At 41.6% G+C, this 5,490-nt stretch overlaps 1 pseudogene; it reads left to right on the top strand.

Annotated features, from left to right (window-relative positions):
* The first annotated feature begins 1,897 nt into the window (after positions 1-1,897).
* Positions 1,898-2,020, top strand: LOC115066777 (annotated as a pseudogene).
* Positions 2,021-5,490: the final 3,470 nt, after the last annotated feature.

Here is a 5,490-nt window from a genome sequence, read left to right as displayed (position 1 = left end):
GCATAGAGGGCAACCTCTTCAACTTGATAAAGAAATCTACCAATAAAATTATAGCTGGCACTGTGCTTAGTGGGAAGAAAACAAGCCTTCCCACTAAGATCAGGAATGAGGAACGACGTCCCCTCTCACTGCTACCTTCAACATCGTACTTGGAAGTCCTAGTTAAGGACACTGGCCCTTAGAAGCATTTTTCTTTTGACCTAAAAAAAAATGTGTTCGATACCAATTTGTCCAGAAAGTGTTTGGGCAAATTACTACCCATCCTTGGGTTCCTCTGTATCCTTCTTACAGACAGTCCTTTGTGAGTTTCTTATCTCATGCTGTAAATTAAATCTACTGCTGGGAGCTTGCGCTTGGCTTCCAGGCTCCCCGTGTGCCCTCCTCCTCCCACCATCCTTACGACAAACCAAGACAATTTTCCTCCAAACTACAGTTCAAGGAGCAACAGGACTTACTGGGCTTGCCAACAGAGCATGTGATAGTGCTGAGGGGGTACTTACAAAGGTATGAGTACCCTTGGGCTTTTTACCCTACATTCTGCCTGTGGCTTCCAGACCTGCTGCCTGTAGTCCAAGATGGCAAAGCACCTTTCCTCTCCCTGACTTCCCCTGTCTCTCTCCTTAGTCCCTCCACCTCATGCAGTTAAGGCTGGCTGATATGGGAGGGGTGACTGTCTGCCTCTGCCCCTCCCCTCCTAGTCTCATAGTCCAATTAGTTTGAGGTGATTGGAGCAAGCTGTGAGAAGCTAGAAAAGAAGGCACTTATTCATTGCTTGCTAGGATGGCTTGCCACTCGGAGGACAAGGTTATCCAGTACATGGCTCACCGCTTCCTGGTGAATCTGATTCTAACCCAGAGTTTTAAACGGGCGTCACTTCAGGGCCAGTGACCGGGAAGCTCTTCCTCATCTCCCTTTAGTAGATCTTACTTGATGCCATCAGAACTTGCCAAGGAATTTGTTTGTATCACGGGTTTTGGAGCGGCCAGATGAGGTTAGATACTATCACTGCTAAGATGTTGGCCATCTAGAAGCTAGGTGCCTGCTGATGATGAACCACGCCCAAACGCCTGGCGGCAGCGCCCTATTTAACAACAGAAAGGCGTGGTGTCAAATTCTGGTAGGACTTTGACCTCTGTAGGATTCAAGAAAGATCCCAGGCTGTAGGGGAGGGTTTTCTCTTTTTTCTCCTGATCCAAACTGGCAAAGAAAAATCTTGAGCTCAAGGTTAATCCATGTTGCCTGGAACAATATACTCAGAAGCCCTTAAATTATTGAACGCAGACCTGTTTTCAGAATATAGATCTTAGCAGACCGATTCCTAAATAATTGGCTATAAAGATGAATATAGTAGATATTTTGGTGTATTTTAAAATCTGCTTAAATCTATATTTAAAAAATTCTCACATAGACCTGGTAGCAGAGGCCTGTAACCGCTACAACTTTGGAGACTGAGCTAGGAAGATGAAAAATTCAAGGCCTGCCTAGGCTACAAAGTGAGTTCAAGGCCTGCCTGGGCTACAAAGTAGGCTACTCTGGGCAACTTCATGAGACCCGGTCTCAAAATCAGGAGTAAAAGGATGGCAGGGATACAGCTCAGTAGTAGAGCACCTGCCTAGGATGTGTGAGTCCTGGGTTCACTCCTCAGTATAGAAAAAATGAAATTCCCATAATTCCATTGAATAAAACCAGGGATATTCTGAGAACTGAACATTTGTCTTATCATAAGAAATTCTGAAAAAAAAATAAAAAGTTCATCAGAAGTAAAAGTGAAAGCAACCGGAAACGTATAAAAGCCACTGTAAGCAGAAAGGAAGTGAGGGGCATGTGTAGTTTAAGGATCACACTGACCACGTGGAATAATCAAGTCACTTGTTCTCATCTCTATTAAATGCTTATGAGCTTTGCACAGTGGCAGTATCGTTATCAATGAGGTTTATCCAAGGCACAGTTATTGCTAATTGAAGAAAATGCTAATAATACATATTTGGGAGGATAAAATCTTAAAGAGCCTTTAAAAAGTTAAAATACTGAGTAAATTTCTTCTCCTACATAAAAATCTATTCAGTTTATTAATGAGAACAGAACTAAATATTAACAGTTCCAAGAATAATGTGACTATAATTATCTTATATGCAAAATAGTGATGCTTCAACATATTAAAGATATATTCCGTTTAATATATCTTCTGAAGACATGTTGCTTTCTGAAGAAGTCTGTTTTTAGGTTTGGACATGTAGCTTAGTTGGTAAAGTACTTGTCTAACATGCACAAGATTATAGGGTCAATCCTAGTCCCGCATAAAAGAAGTACGGTGGTAAAAACCTGTAATCCCAGCGCTTGGGAGGTAGAGGAAGGAAGATCAAGGGTTCAAGATCATTTTTGACTACATAGGGAGTTCGAGGACAGCTTGAGATATATGAGACACTGTCCCCCCAAAAAATGTTTTTAATCTTTTTAAAAATTATTTTTATTTTATATGTATGAGTGTTTTGCCTGCCTATTTGTAAGGGCCCCACAAGTGTGCAGTGCCTGCAGAGGCCAGAAGTTACAGACAATTTTTAGTGGTCATGTGGGTACTGGGAACCAAACCCAGGTCCTCTGGAAGAATAGCAAGTTCTCTTAACTGCTGAGCCATCTCTCTAGTCACTTTTTAAAAAACTCTTCAATAATTATTTCCATTAAAATTTATGTATTTGTGGACCACAGACTACCTCTGACTAGAGTTCATTTACTGGCAACAAAAGGCATATTCATATCGAGAGTACACAGTTTCTTAACTTCTAAGTTTCATCATCTTTGTGTACAAAATAGAGCTAATAATATCTCCTACACAAGGCCACTGGAACGACAGAAGAAGAGCACATGTGTAATATCTATTTCTCACTCTGCCCGACGCTAACTGTCAAAATAAGAATCTCTTCTCCTTCAGCCAGAACTTATTTTTCCCTAATTGTAAGCGAAACATTTTGTCCTTGAAAAAGAAATTTCAGACAAATGGAGATTGGGGAAGGGCAATCAGACGTCCCAACAAACAATTTAGCCTTTGTTAATGTGGCTGTTCCCTAAGTCAGATCTATTCCAGTAGCTGCTTGGGAATTACTGAAAGGAAAGCAGTATGTTTCCTTTAAGGTCAGCTTTCCTGAGGCCTTGGAAGCATTGCTTTTCGTCCTTCCATTCCATAGTCCTCTGCTGCCCCACAGTCAGAGGCTCTCCAACTCCCTGGATCATCCATTTATTGTCTCCTTACTGATCGAGGGTCTTCTTCAAATATGCAGTTCTTCATTGACTCTCCCATTTCCTCTGTATCAAACAGAAAAGCAGGAGGCAGACACTTGCTGTCACACTGGCTGTTTGTATCAGAAAAAAAAAAAAAGGTCTCTGAAGTCCTAAATTCTTGTGCATTTTTCTACATTCCATTCAAACTTCCGTGAAGCGGTAGAGATTAGGAAAAGCCAGACACAGCACTCCAGTGAAATGACTTTGGGAGGCTTTCTTAGTCTCGGTTACATCATCCGTAACAAAGGCATGGTGATTCTGCATGCACTAAAGAAAATAATTTTTACCCAGGGGAAAAGAAGAGTAAAGCCTTTCTGTTTCCAAACATCATACACAACAGCCATCCATCAGTCTTATCTAAACTTTCAAGGTTGGAGTCGGGCATGAAACTCAGAAATGTAGTACATCTGCTTGTTTAGTGGCATGAAGAGGGTTCAAAGTTCAGATGTATACATTTTTTTAACTTAAAGTTGAATAGTTTGGCTCAAGTAACATTTTTGTTATGTGGCTATGTGAAAATGTCTACCTCCAAATGGATTGCTTGATGGATTGTTTTGAAGATCACATAATACAACCTGCAATAGAATACTTTCCACTGTAACCTAGAGACATGGTAACAATGACTCTCCCTCTCTCTCTCTCTCCTTCCCTCCCTCCCTCTCTTCCTCTATGTTTTCAGCCTTTCAGGCTCAACTATGCCAGCAAATAGAATCACTAAAATTTTGGAAGGTAGTGGGCTTTGGGGCCATCTCTTCTAAATGATTCTTCACAAACGATGCCTTAAAATATGTTAATGGTAGGGAGGGGGCAAACAAAAGCAGTATGGCATTGACATACTTAAAGAAAGTAGTTACCATTAGTGTGCATGGGGGTTGTCAGAGTTTTTATCAACTTGATACAAACCTAGACATGCCCGGGAAGAGGGAACCACAGCTAAAGGATTTCCCACATCAGATAGGCCTATGGCCGTGTCTGTGAGGCATTTTCTTTATTGTTGATTGATATAAGAGGGCCCATCCCACTGTGGACTGTGTCATCTCTGGGCGCACGGGCCTGAGGGGTATAAGAAAAGTAGCTGAGCAAGCCAGGGAGCAAACCAGTAAAGAGCATTCCTCCATGATTTCTGTTTTAGTTCCTGCCTCCAGGTTCCTGCCTTAAGCTGCTGTCCTGGCTTCCCTTGATGATGGACTATAAGCTTCAAGGTGAAACAAACCCTTTCCTATCCAAGCTGGCTTTGGTCAGTGTTGGTACCACAGAGTAGAACATTGCTGTGATGAACCTAACCATTTGCGGGTGGTTGGGGGGGCAGAACTGTGTAGGGTTTTTTAGCTTTGGACTGAAAAAGCCATTGAATGCTCAGAGGATAATGAGCTGTTGTGAGAACTTGGAAAACACTTTTGAGAGAAATGCAGATGATGGAGACGTGGCTTGTGAAGTTTCAGAGGGAAGCAATGACTATCAAGGCTGTCTGTGTGATATCTTTGCATTAAGAATTCGTGGAAGTAAAACCTTTGCTTTACTGGGACAATCTATGCTGATCAGCTGGGACTGAAGAATCAGTTGCAATGAATAAGTGACCAGCATCACTGAAGTATGTAGGAATGATTTTTATTAAAATGATATAATCTGGACTGATGACTTTTAGTCAACCCCAGAAGAACCGTGTGCTCTGTGTCTTATATCTGGACACCTGATCTCATTTCGTTGGCAACCTCAATTTGGAACTCCACCCAAAAAGATAACAAATGAATGAATGAATAAATGTTAGTATGATGGGGAACTAACATTCCAAAATGCTGAAAGGCGACACACCCATCTCTATTGCACACAGTGGAGATTGGGAAGGACACATGACTTTGGGTGAATGAAATAATCTAGAACTAGGAGTACTAACAATGAAAAGTCCAGGTGTCTGTTAAGATTAGGGTGGAGGCAAACTTGTACTCCCCAACTGAAGCTGGAGAAATGCTTTTTGAATAAAATTATGGGTAGGGCCTGACTCAAGGGTACAGTTCCAGAAATAGAGGGCCAGGAAAGTTCCATCACACAATTCCAGGAGACAGTTTCAAGAGACATCTAGATGAATGAGAGTCCTGCAAGTTTGGGCCCATTCTTAAAAACTAAATTTAAGAGTCAGCTTTTTGTTCAGCTCGTTATAATGCTGGTGTAGTAAAACCACAGAGGTGAAATCTTCTGAGAAGTATTTCCTTGGGG

The sequence above is a fragment of the Nannospalax galili genome, unplaced genomic scaffold (genome assembly GCF_000622305.1).
Source record: "Nannospalax galili isolate Female #2095 unplaced genomic scaffold, S.galili_v1.0 scaffold423, whole genome shotgun sequence".
Classification (NCBI taxonomy): Eukaryota; Metazoa; Chordata; class Mammalia; order Rodentia; family Spalacidae; genus Nannospalax; species Nannospalax galili.
Note: the sequence above shows the minus strand (reverse complement) of the source record. Positions and strands in the feature narration are given on the sequence as shown.